This window comes from Anolis carolinensis, chromosome 1 (assembly GCF_035594765.1).
Source record: "Anolis carolinensis isolate JA03-04 chromosome 1, rAnoCar3.1.pri, whole genome shotgun sequence".
NCBI classification, from domain to species: Eukaryota; Metazoa; Chordata; class Lepidosauria; order Squamata; family Dactyloidae; genus Anolis; species Anolis carolinensis.
Genome location: NC_085841.1, coordinates 317,148,840 through 317,162,422, shown reverse-complemented (window position 1 = coordinate 317,162,422; position 13,583 = coordinate 317,148,840).

Below are 13,583 nucleotides of genomic sequence, written 5' to 3'. Positions count from 1 at the left end.
ATGGCAGGCAAATCCCCAAGAGACCTCAGAAATCCCTCAGGATGCATAAGCCTCCTGGGGCGGACCATCTTAATGGGTCCCCCACCCCTGCGGAGGTTTGAGGTCACTGTGAGTCTTAAGCTGATCAGATAATGGTCAGACCATGACAATGGAAGAATAATTTGCTCTTCCACCCCAACCAAACCGTCACTCACAACAAAAACTAGATTGAGTGTATGTCCAGCTTGATGAGTAGGACCCGATATTACTTGGGACAGTCCCATGGTCATCATGACGGCCATGAACTCTTGAGCTGCACCTGTTAAGGTAGCCTCAGCATGGATGTTGAAGTCACCCAGTACTATCAGTCGCTGGGAACCCAACACCACGCTAGAGACCACCTCTGCTAGCTCAGACAGGGAAACTGCTGTGTTGCGGGGTGGATGGTACACCAGCAGAATCCCCAAACTGTACCAGGTTCCCACCTCCAAGTGGACACACTCAAATCCAGCAGATTGCGGGACGGGGCGCATCTGACCAGGGCGATGGACTGCCGAAAGATCACCGCAACCCCACCTCCCCGCCCTCCAGGCCTGGCCTGCTGATGCACCCTGAAACCCGGAGGACAAAGCTGGGTAAAACTTACCCCACCCAGCTCAATCAGCCAGGTCTCGGTGATGCATTCCAGATCTGCCTGCTCGTCCAGGATTAAATCCTGGATGGGTGATGATTACCGTTGATGGGTCTGCCATTAAGCAGCAAGACCTTCAGCTCAGAGGGGCTGCCAAGGAGGCTACCAGACCTATCCTTCTCCAGGGTCACAAGAACCCTGTTGCGCTTCTCCCTGGGAATCCAGTGACCACACCTCCCCCTCCCCCACACAACCTTGATGGAACCCCCCACCCTGGTCCCCGCCTGTGATGACCCATGGGCCTTGTAGTCCTGCTCAGGACATTGTAATCCCTGATGAAGATGAAAACTTGGGTTTTTTACCTTCCCAGTCTGAACTGGATTCCTCTCAGCCAGATCTTTCCCAGGCAGATCTGGGAACCTTGCACCTGCAAGAAAGTTGTCTCCCAGAAGTATGTCAAACAAGCCCAGAGCCTACTTCTCCCGTATTCTTGCGCCGGGAGTTTTGTAAACAACAGAGAAGTTTGGATTCAGCTTCGCGCAGGAGTGCGAGGATTGCAGCTAAGAATGTGGCCAATTAAGACTGCTTCTCGTGAGAATCTTTGGGGAGTCTCACATCTGGTCTCAGAGTTAGCTTTCGGTTCTGATTCCCAGAGAACTGCTTCGGCGGGAAAGCTAGACTCTATTTAGGTGTTTTACCCGCGTAGTAACTTCGCGGAGTCAATTCGTCAGCCTTCGGAGCGAGTTGTGTCTGGACAGCGCGCTCCGATTCAAGCCTCGCTCCTGCTCAAGCCTTGCCTTGCTATCCAGCCTTCGCCTTGCTTCCCAGCCTTGTTTATCTACGGACTTTGCCTTGTTTCCCAGGATCAATCCTTGCCTTGTTCCACGGATTTATCAAGTTATTCCACGGACCTTGTTCTTGTTCTTAGTTACCTTGTTTCACGTTCAAGCCTTGTTTCAAGTATCAAGTTATTTCCTAGCCTCGCTCAAGTTTCATGGACTAAAGGACCTTGTCATCTCCCCTCACTTTGCTTGGCAAAGTGAGTGTTTCGGTTATTGGATTACAACTTTGGACCTTAATATTTCTTATTGGACATTGCTTTTTTGGACTAATTCTGACCTTTCCTGAAAGGTCTAATTCTGAACTATTTTCTACACTTGTTTTTATTAACTTTATATATTCCTTCAATAAAGATATTAGATAGATTCTGGCCTCTGTGAATGGTTATTGGTGCTCTGCAGCCTGGGTCTTGACAGTTTGACTCCGCCACCCTAAGCACCAATTAACCTCGGCCAGAATGTCTACCGGAGTCGTACCTGGGCCGAGCGGCCAGCCGATTACCTACACCATCGACAAGGAGGAGGTGGACCGAATCCGTGATAAGCTTAATGCACAGGATGGAGAAATAAGGGGTTTGAAGGAACGCGGAATTCGTCTTCCGGCCATGGCGTTGCCAACCAAGTTTACTGGAGAAGCTTCTAAGGTTCATGTCTTCCGTCGCCAATGTCAAGCTTATCTAGAGGCCCGTGCTGCCGAGTTTCCCCAAGAAGACATCAAAGTGGCGTGGGTTTACAGTCTTCTAGACGGGCCAGCGGCCAGCTGGGCGACGGCACTGTACGACCAAGCCTCTCCACACCTAAGATCAGCGCAACGCTTCTTGGACCACCTCAAGGAGACTTGGGGAATCGAGGACAATTTGGAGGCAGCCGGTCACAAACTCCGTCGCCTTTTCCAAGGAGACAGACCTATGTCTCAGTATATAGCCGAGTTCCGAGTGCTGGCCCACAACACCGGCTGGAACGATGTAGCCCTCAGGGGTCAATTCCGGGAGGGTCTCAACATTGAAATGCTGGAAGAAATCTCCAAGGTGGATCCTCCCCAGACCCTCGAGGCACTCATTGATCAATGTTTACGGGCTGAAGTCATGATTGCCAACAGGAAACAGTGGGTTCGAGGCCAGGGCGGTAGAGCCGGGGCAAAACCCCCCGCTCCCGCCAGCGTTCAGCCACGTCCGGTCTGGAGACCCCCACCACCAACCCCATACCCCAGAGGAGGCGAGGAGGTGCCGATGCAGTTGGGCAATGTGCGCCCCAGACTAGATGCCGCCGAGAAGGCCCGTCGGCAACGCTTAAACCTCTGCTGGTACTGCGGGAACGGGGGCCACTTCGCCAGAGAGTGCCCAGCCAAAGGGAAGCCTGCCGCCCGTCTTGCGGCGGCGTCCTCCACGGAGACGAAGACGTCTGAGCCGACTGGCACACAGCCGGCGGGGGAAGCCAACGACCGGGTGTAGAGAGGCTCGCCAACCCGGTCAAAAAATCCATCCAAGAGCCGCCAACCGGGGTCCTGTTCCTTCTCGTGGTCACATTATGGTCAGCAAAAAGGGGACCCGTCATGATCCACGCCATGATAGACTCTGGAGCTACCAACAATTTCATCGATAGAGAGTATGCCGACTCTCTGGGATTACAATATCATGATTTCAAGAATGCCCGTGTGGTGCAAGCCATAGACGGCCGCCCCCTCAAGACGGGCCCCGTAAGTCAGTGGTCGGAACCCACCAGAATGTGGATAAGGGAACATATGGAAGAGATTTCCTTCTTTGTTACCGAGGTTCCCCATTTCCCTGTGATTTTGGGAATTCCATGGCTGACTCTCCACGACCCTAACATCTCCTGGTCCAACAGAGAACTGCAGTTTGCTTCACCGTACTGCCAAAACCATTGCCTCGTAGCCAAGGTATGCCACGCCACAGACACCGAGCCCATCATCACCTTGCCAAAGAAGTACTCCGAGTATTGGGATGTATTCAATGAGAAAGAAGCCGAAAAATTACCCCCACATAGACCTTATGACTGTGCCATTGACTTGGTGGAGGGGGCCCCGATCCCGCGAGGGCATCTCTACTCCCTGACTGAACCAGAGCAAGAAGCTCTCAGGGAATTCCTAGAGACAAACCTTCGCAAGGGATTCATCAGACCCTCTCAATCCCCAGCCGCCTCCCCAGTGATGTTTGTGAAGAAGAAGTCAGGGGAACTACGCTTGGTGGTGGACTACAGAGCATTGAACAATATCACCAAGCGGAACAGCTATCCCCTGCCCTTAATCTCGGATCTACTGGATCGGCTTCGAGGAGCCAAGGTTTACACCAAGCTGGATCTTCGGGGGGCTTACAACTTAGTTCGCATCAGGGAAGGGGACGAGTGGAAGACCGCCTTCCAGACCAAATTCGGATTATTCGAGTCCCGAGTTATGAATTTCGGTTTATGCGGAGCCCCCGCAACGTTCCAGCATTTTGTCAATGACATCTTTCAGGACTATCTAGACAGGTTCTTGATAATCTACCTGGACGATTTTTTGGTGTTTTCTAGATCACAATCAGAACATGAGAACCACGTCAAAATGGTGTTACAACGATTGCGGGATCATGGACTTTATGCCAAGCTAGAAAAATGCGCCTTTGACCTACAAGAGGTAGATTTCCTTGGTTACCGCATCTCGCCTCTAGGGCTTTCCATGGATCCAGCCAAGGTCTCAGCAGTATTGGAATGGCGGGCGCCAACTAACAAGAAAGAGGTACAGCGTTTCTTGGGGTTCGCGAACTATTACCGCAAGTTCATTCCAGATTTTGCCCGCTGGTCCGACCCCATCACTAGCTGCATTCGTGGAAAGCAGCCTTTCCGCTGGACTGATCAAGCAGAGAAAGGGTTCCAGCAACTAAAGAAACTATTCACCTCCCAGCCAATTCTACAGCACCCAGATCCTGGAACCCCTTTTGTGGTGCAAGCGGACGCCTCTGATGTGGCAATTGGGGCTGTACTCTTACAACCGGTGGGAGATCACCTCCATCCCTGTGCCTTTTATTCTCGTCAACTAACCACACCAGAGAGGAATTACACCATCTGGGAAAAAGAACTACTGGCCATAAAGGCAGCCTTTGAAACTTGGAGACATTGGCTAGAAGGGGCCAAATTTCCCATTGAAGTCCACACTGATCATCGTAATCTAGAACATCTAAGAACTGCCCGCAAACTAAATCAGAGGCAGCAACGTTGGGCTTTATTCTTTGAACGTTTCAACTTCCAGATCCATTATGTGACCCCAGCCCAAACCAAGCAAGCAGACGCCCTGTCACGTAAACCGGAATACGCTGCAGGACGCAAGGAGACCTTTGAATCCCAACTGCTACAACCCGAGAACTTTGCCACGCTCACGGTGGGGAACACCAAATCCATTCCCATTGGTTCAACTTCCCCTACTCCAGGACCCATCTGTGCTCAAGAAATCAGGGCTAGTCAGCAAGCAGATGCCTGGGCGCAGGACCAACTTCGACAAGGTCTGCACTTTCCCTTTTCGCTTAAAGATGGGCTGCTCTGCTATAGAAATCATGTTTATATCCCACCCGGACCGGGTAGGGAAAAAGCGCTTCGTCTGTGTCATGACTGCAAACCAGCAGGGCACTTCGGACTATTTAAGACTATGCATTTGATCCTAAGGGATTTTTGGTGGCCCAAGATCCGCAAGGATGTGGAAAAATATGTCAACACCTGCCCAGTATGCCAGCGCTCCAAGATACGAAGGGAGAAGCCCTCAGGGCTTTTACACCCCCTTCCTACCCCATCTCGCCCATGGGAAATAATTTCCGCGGATTTCATCACTGACCTACCACCTTCCTGTGGATTCACCACGATCTTGGTGGTGGTGGACCTTTTCACCAAGTTAGCCCATTTCATTCCCTGTGAAGGCCTCCCCACGGCCAAAGAAACTGCGGATCTATTTCTTCAACATGTTTTCAGACTACATGGATTGCCCAAGAGTTTAGTCACAGACCGTGGATCTCAATTCACCTCTCGTTTTTGGAAGGCACTACAAAAACTATTGGGCATAGACTCTCGCTTATCTTCAGCTCATCATCCCCAAACAGATGGGCAAACGGAACGCACCAATGCCACTTTGGAGCAGTATCTTCGCTGTTATGTAAACTACCAACAGGACAATTGGGCTTCTCTGTTACCACTGTCTGAGTTTGCCTACAACAATGGAGTTCAAGCTTCTACAAAAGAAACGCCGTTCTTTGCAAACTACGGCTTCCATCCACGTTTCTTTCCCCCTGTCATTGAAACTTCAGAAGTTCCCGCAGCAGAGGATTGGCTGCAGGAACTCACAGCGGTGCAACAACTTTTGCTCCAGCAACTGGATCAAGCCAAGGAGGACTATAAACGCCACGCTGACAAACATCGCCAGCCGGGCCCCGAAATCAAGGTAGGAGATCGGGTTTTCCTGTCCACTCGCTTTCTGCCCTCCCACCGCCCTTGCCGGAAGTTAGATGCCCGTTTCATTGGTCCCTATCCAGTGGTGGCGCAATTAAACCCCGTGACTTTCAAACTCCAACTTCCGCGTTCAATGCGCATTCACCCAGTGTTTCACCGTTCCCTGCTCCTTCCGGCGGATGGTGTGCGACCTGATACAGACCAACCGGCCCCCCCTCCTGTTTTGATGAATGGGGAGGAGGAGTTCGAGGTTGAGGACATTTTGGATTCTCGCTTTCACCGCCGCCGCCTACAATATCTCATTGACTGGGTGGGTTTTGGCCCTGAGGAACGCTCTTGGGAAGACGCCTCCACAGTCCATGCTCCTGATCTAACCCGTCGCTTTCATCAGACCTATCCCACCAAACCACGACCTCGCGCCTCGGGGAGAGGGCCCCAGTTTGGGAGGGGCCTTGAGGAGGGGGATAGTGTGATGACCCATGGGCCTTGTAGTCCTGCTCAGGACATTGTAATCCCTGATGAAGATGAAAACTTGGGTTTTTTACCTTCCCAGTCTGAACTGGATTCCTCTCAGCCAGATCTTTCCCAGGCAGATCTGGGAACCTTGCACCTGCAAGAAAGTTGTCTCCCAGAAGTATGTCAAACAAGCCCAGAGCCTACTTCTCCCGTATTCTTGCGCCGGGAGTTTTGTAAACAACAGAGAAGTTTGGATTCAGCTTCGCGCAGGAGTGCGAGGATTGCAGCTAAGAATGTGGCCAATTAAGACTGCTTCTCGTGAGAATCTTTGGGGAGTCTCACATCTGGTCTCAGAGTTAGCTTTCGGTTCTGATTCCCAGAGAACTGCTTCGGCGGGAAAGCTAGACTCTATTTAGGTGTTTTACCCGCGTAGTAACTTCGCGGAGTCAATTCGTCAGCCTTCGGAGCGAGTTGTGTCTGGACAGCGCGCTCCGATTCAAGCCTCGCTCCTGCTCAAGCCTTGCCTTGCTATCCAGCCTTCGCCTTGCTTCCCAGCCTTGTTTATCTACGGACTTTGCCTTGTTTCCCAGGATCAATCCTTGCCTTGTTCCACGGATTTATCAAGTTATTCCACGGACCTTGTTCTTGTTCTTAGTTACCTTGTTTCACGTTCAAGCCTTGTTTCAAGTATCAAGTTATTTCCTAGCCTCGCTCAAGTTTCATGGACTAAAGGACCTTGTCATCTCCCCTCACTTTGCTTGGCAAAGTGAGTGTTTCGGTTATTGGATTACAACTTTGGACCTTAATATTTCTTATTGGACATTGCTTTTTTGGACTAATTCTGACCTTTCCTGAAAGGTCTAATTCTGAACTATTTTCTACACTTGTTTTTATTAACTTTATATATTCCTTCAATAAAGATATTAGATAGATTCTGGCCTCTGTGAATGGTTATTGGTGCTCTGCAGCCTGGGTCTTGACACCGCCCCCCAAGGAATCAGGATCAATGGAAGTATTGTTAAAAGGTCCTAGTCAGCTATCAGAATTCAGAGAGCTGCAAGTCTCTTTGGTGTCACATACGGCACGTGCATTCCATTAAAAAAGTTTCAAAAGTCATTACAAAACTGGGGAGTGCTGGTGTTTTGTTTCTAAAGTGTTTCTAAAGTATCATTAATGAACATTCTATTACTATAATGACAGTAACAAAAATAATACTTTTTCATTATAGTAATTATAATTCAGGGAACTTCAGGGGCTCCTGTTTCCCACATTTTTACAACTATTGGAGTGAAACATACAATAATGGTAGAACACATTGACCACTGTTAGCCCACCAAATTTCAGAACATTTCACATATCCACAGATTTTTGGGGAATTTTCAAAGCCTTTATAAACAACATTTTAAAAAACTACAAGAGCTATCCCCTTGAATTTACTATCCAATGACACAAGATAACAGGGGATAATTCCCCCAAACTTTGATTGCCACCCACCATCAGTCTTTCCCCTACTTCTTGCATCAGCATGACAACTAGGAACTTGGATGAAGCTCTGTGGCTGGTTGGGACTGGTAGCAGTAACACGGAAGGCGAGCTGACAGTTTAGAAGAGCCAATGCAGTCTCAGTCCAGCTGAATGTCAACACTGTCCAAGTTTGGTGAAGTGTATCTGGCTGCCTCCAGAATGGTCCGGCTTTAGAGGCCAGTGTAGACTTGCCCTTAGACAATCAGTCATGGTTGCTTGCATATAATGGAGAGGAAGGAGGCAAACCCTTATTTTTAAGAGCATTTGGCTTTCCACAAGTCTTTTCTCCATACAACTTAAAGCAGACCTGGGAGTCCTCATTACGTACAGTGAGGCAATTATCTCTAACTGGAAAATACTGATGAAGATTATTTGTAGCCATTGTCTTGTGTAGGAGAACAATGATGAGTGTATATGCCCATACCTTTAACTGGGCTGTTGTCCTTGGGTGTGTTAGAGGACATTATCACATAATCAGTGTTGAATTAAAACTCAGTCGTCAGTTCACTTCTTTGTTCTTTGCTTCAGGTGGAAAAAACATATTGAGCATAGCCCTAGGCAGCTCATAACTTGAATAGGGAGACACCATATTCCCAAACAGCAGGGTTGGCATCACACACTCCAAAATTTCCACACTCTAATCTTGTGCTGACCTGGCTTTGTAGTGTTGTTCCGTGTCTTTGAAACTCTAGCTTTCACATGACCAAAGATCAAACCATCTCTCTTTGTATACTTTTCTGGCAGTTGATTTTAGTAAGTCTCATGCCTCATTTAAGTTTCCTGGGTTTAGTTAGCATATATCATTAATAAACTACCTCTGCAAATTCTTTTTAAAGCTTTGGTATGTCAGCACCCTCAAGTCTCTGTATTAGATGAAATATTGAGAGGCTTTCTTTTGATGTGCAGAAAGCAGTTCAGTAAGGCCATTCAGTACTTATTTTATCTTTACTGAATCTTTACTAGAAGGTACAGAAGTGTGTGCTTATTGCGAGCAATGCCAACTTCAGGAAAGAATTACATAGAAGAGGGATGGAAGAAGTCACCTTCTCAAAAGAGTGATTCAAAGCTTAAATGAAGCTGGAGTAAATGGCAGGTGGCTGCCAACAATGATGACTTCATCACATTGCTTTCTTACCGTTCTTCCATTTTATTGGATATTGGTGAAGAAGGAGGAGACTCACAAGGGCATGATGCCACAAAGGTCTGCCCCAAGATATTTCTCTGCCCGAGAAGCGTTACAAATGATCAATCTAAGTACCCAATTACCAAAGCCAGCAAAATCATTTGGGCAAATGGGACAGAAGCAAAGAAGTTTTTGAAACTTTTCTCTATGGACTTTATCACACTCCGTTCATGCAGTCAGGGATAGTGGACACTTACTGGCACAGGGATCCTCATTATTACACTACTTCCTAGCATTCCACATCTGCAAGTCTTCAGAGGTGGAAGGTCACATGGCTATATTTCCAGGTAAGAATCATAAGGGTTGAAGGGAGATGTTGACAAGCTGGAGAGCGTCCAGAGGAGGGAAACTAAAATGATCAAAGGTCTGGAGAACAAGCCCTATGAGGAGAGGCTTAAAGAACTGGGCATGTTTAGCCTGCAGAAGAGAAGGCTGAGAGGAGACATGATAGCCATGTACAAATATGTGAGGGGAAGTCATAGGTAGGAGGGAGCAAGCTTGTTTTCTGCCGCCCTGCAGACTAGGACACGGAACAATGGCTTCAAACTACAGGAAAGGAGATTCCACCTGAACATCAGGAAGAACTTCCTCACTGTGAGGGCTGTTCGGCAGTGGAACTCTCTCCCCCAGACTGTGGTGGAGGCTCCTTCTTTGGAGGCTTTTAAACAGAGGCTGGATGGCCATCTGTCGGGGGTGCTTTGAATGCGATTTCCTGCTTCTTGGCAGGGGGTTGGACTAGATGGCCCATGACGTCTCTTCCAACTCTACTATTCTATGATTCTATGATTCTATAATTCCATCTGTCCTCTGTGCCACTTTTCCTGTTTTAAAAAATATATATTTTAAAGACATTCTACAGTTCTGCAAAGCGTATATATGTGTGTGTGTGTGTGTGTGTATTCATTTTCTTTAGCAGAGAGGAGGAAGTCAGAGAGGATGACAATCCTCACCCCTGATGTCACTGACATGCCACCATAAGAAGTGCCTGGGATCATCACACCAGGTAGGTTGCAACACAATGATATGACCAGGGGCTATTGATGGGTTTTGCTCATTAATAGCAGGAGACAGCTATATCACAGGGAGGTAGCAGACTAGCAACAGATATCACACAACATTGTACAATACAGCTTTGGTTGTGGTTCTTCTTCTATGCCAGTTTGCCACCTCCATATGATAAAATCCTATAATATCACTGACTATTTGTCCCTAATAACATCACAGACTAGAATATCTAAATCTGAAACCATGAAATCAGTGTTTAAATTAGAACCCACCACACTACATTGTTATTTTATTCATGTATATCCTGGTTTTTCCTAATAATGGGACACAAGATAGCCATATTAAAATGCATATTAAAAATACAACTTAAAAACAATACATAAATTCAATTGAAAGTATAAATATAAGATTAAATAACAAACAGTTTGTAAATTAAAACATTAACCATTTTAAAAGCTACATAAAAACTACAAGGCCTGGTGGAATAAAAATGTTTTCATCTGCCACTAGAACGAAAGCAAGGATGGAGCTCTCCTTACCTGTCTAGATAAGAGAAGGAACGTTCCCTTATTCCTACTAAGCGTGCCTGAGAAGGTGATGGAATAGAGAGAAGGGCCTCTCAAACAGTTTTAAACCCTAATGGACTCATATGTCAGACTCCTTCTCTTTGTTGTTTTCCAGAAATGTTAAGCCATTAGCTACCTTGTTTGATAATTGATATTAAAGAGCACCAAGGTCCCCTTCAAACTATAGAATTATAGTATTATTATGCTACTTTTTGCCATGTTTTCATGCTATGGAATCATGGGATTAGTAGTTTGGGGGGGGGGTATTGAGAATTCTCATCCATAGCATTACTCCAGTGCTTGTCCAAACTACAAATCCCAGGATTCCATAGGACTGAACTATAACACTTAAAGTGAAATAATAGTGCTATATTGTTATAGTGTGAATGGACCCAGGTTGAGGAAGTTTAGGAGTAGTTTAGGAGTAATAGATTGCTATTTATTCTGCTGGTAGGAGTTCACACTGGGAAAGAACAGAAAAAAGAAAATGGCACAATACAAACGATCTGAAAAATCTAGTGCTGCCAAATTAAAAGAAATAGACCCATTTTGTCAGTTGAGGAAGATAAACAATGTGTAAAGAACCATCAGTAGCATGCATAGGTACATGACATTTGCAATATTCGTGTTGATCTCAAATTATATTTTCCTCTTCACTATTTTTCACAAATGTACAGTATTTTGAATATATTTGTGTTATATTCCTACTCATGTTTATAGCAGCCTGAAGGCTAATAGATGCTCTCAGACAAAACAGTGTAAAAATCATAGAGCCATCAAAAATCATATGACTCTCTATACAACTTATTTTAACATTCAAGGAATTGCCAATGAAAACATGTTCCCCTTTCACTGTTTTGTCACTATGATGTTAAATTAGGATTCCGTTGAAATAGGAATATATATATATATGCTTTAAAATGTCCCTTTGTAGGCTCACTGGGTGGGCAGATTCTCAAATTTTCCTTCATTCCCAAATCCCCATCATTTATTTACATCAACAACAAAGTTAAAAGGAAACATTTCATTTAATGATTTGTGGGCTCCATAATTTTGTCAGTGGCTAATATATCCATTAGAGACTGACAGTATCGCAGTTTTAGAATATACAATTGAGGGGAACTAATCCGTTTTGAGTGACAAAATAACCCATATTTTTTACTCATTGGGGAATTCTTCAGTTCCAAGACAAGGTTGCTTGATTTTGTATAAAACCAATAAAAGAAGAATCAAGTGACTCCGTTGACAAAGCTGTAATGAAATAAATGCCACTTTCTTGATTATGATAAACCAATTAAATCTAATTTCTGCTCTGTTTCCATACATAAGCAACAGCTGTACATACTATCCATGGATAATTAATTGCTTCCAACTGCCTGCCAGTGAAAATGATAGTTCTTTACATTGATGATACAACACAACATGTGCCCCTAAACACATTAGGATATATCATATGATTACACAATATGCCATAGGGATTTACAGAGCAGGCAACAGATTTAGATCAGAAGAGGAAAATATGCAACATGACTGGCAAGGGATGACTGCAGTGATTCCCAGAGATATTGGAAAGCTTCAGTAGCTCAGGAGTAATGAATACTCCAAGAGGGATATTTTTACCAACTTTGAGCAATGCCTGCACCTTTCCATGATGCCATTCCAAACTGTTAACAAATGAAGCAAATAGACAGAGGGCAACCATGCACAGAAACAATGAGGCACAGAAAAACCCTATACCAGCACTACGGTAAAGTATAGACTTTGGCACTGCAACCCAACAATATTCTTTTAAATAAAACATACTTATGTTTATACTAAGAATACAGCTGTTTTATATTGAGTTAAGCTCTCCAGAATTTGAAAATCCGAATATGAGGATCATGTCTTAAATATCCTTGTCCTCATTTGCCCTATTTTCTTGTCGTCTGGTTATTGTCTTACCTGTGTCTGCTGTCCTTCACCCAATTTACTCTTACAGCTCTGAAGTGTTTGTTTTGTGTAGTCAAGTGATTCTCAAAATCGGGTCCTCTAGATGTTTTCGACTTCAGCTTCCACAATCCCTAACAGCTGGTAAAATTACTAGGATTGCTGGGAACTGAAGTCCAAAACACTGCAGGAGCACAGTTTGAGAATCACTGGACTACAGTTACTACAGTAGGGGCGGTTCACCCGTTAGGCCAACTAGGCAGTTGCAGAAGGCGCCATCCTCTAGGGGGCACCTAGGGAGCGCCTACGAGGCACCACGGCCTGGGTGAAGGTCAGCCTGCCTCCGCAATCACGCCTCAGAAGTGAGGGGCCAGGCACTTTCCAGGGGCAGAGGAGGCAGGAATGGCGGCGCCCCCTCTCACACCCCTGCCCCCTTGTCAGGAAAGGAGGGTGTAAGAAGGTGGAGGGAAGCCCCCAGGGCCGCTGCCGGGCATCCCAGGAACATGGTGGAGGAGGCAGAAGTGGCTTGAATCCCAGCGTGAGGTGATCGTGGGAGGAAGGGCTCGGGGCCAAGGAGCAGGGCTGCTGAGAAGAGGAAGAAGGAAGAGAACCAGGTGTGGAGGCTTCTTCCTCCTCCTCCTCTTCCCCTTTCTTGGGGGAACTGGTTCCCGGGTATTTCCTCCGGTTTCGGTAACCCTTCTTATGGTAAGCAACAAAATATTATTGAAATTATTTTTGATGGCTCTGCTTCAGGTATTATGTCCGCAGTGTCAGTGTGCTATTGTGGATCTTGTAATGTGAAGGGTTACCGAAACTGGAGGAAATACCCGGGAACCAGTTGTAAATGACTATATTACCTCTATTTCCATAACGGAACCTATTCCAGCCAACAACCAACTACTCAGGATTTGCATCAGCATCGAATCTGTTTCCTTTGCTTTGGAATTTACTCTCATTATACTGAATTTACTTCTGTTATATTGTAATTTTGGAGATACCTCATATTGTTGAAATCATCAGCACAGGAGTTATAAGACTTTTACCTC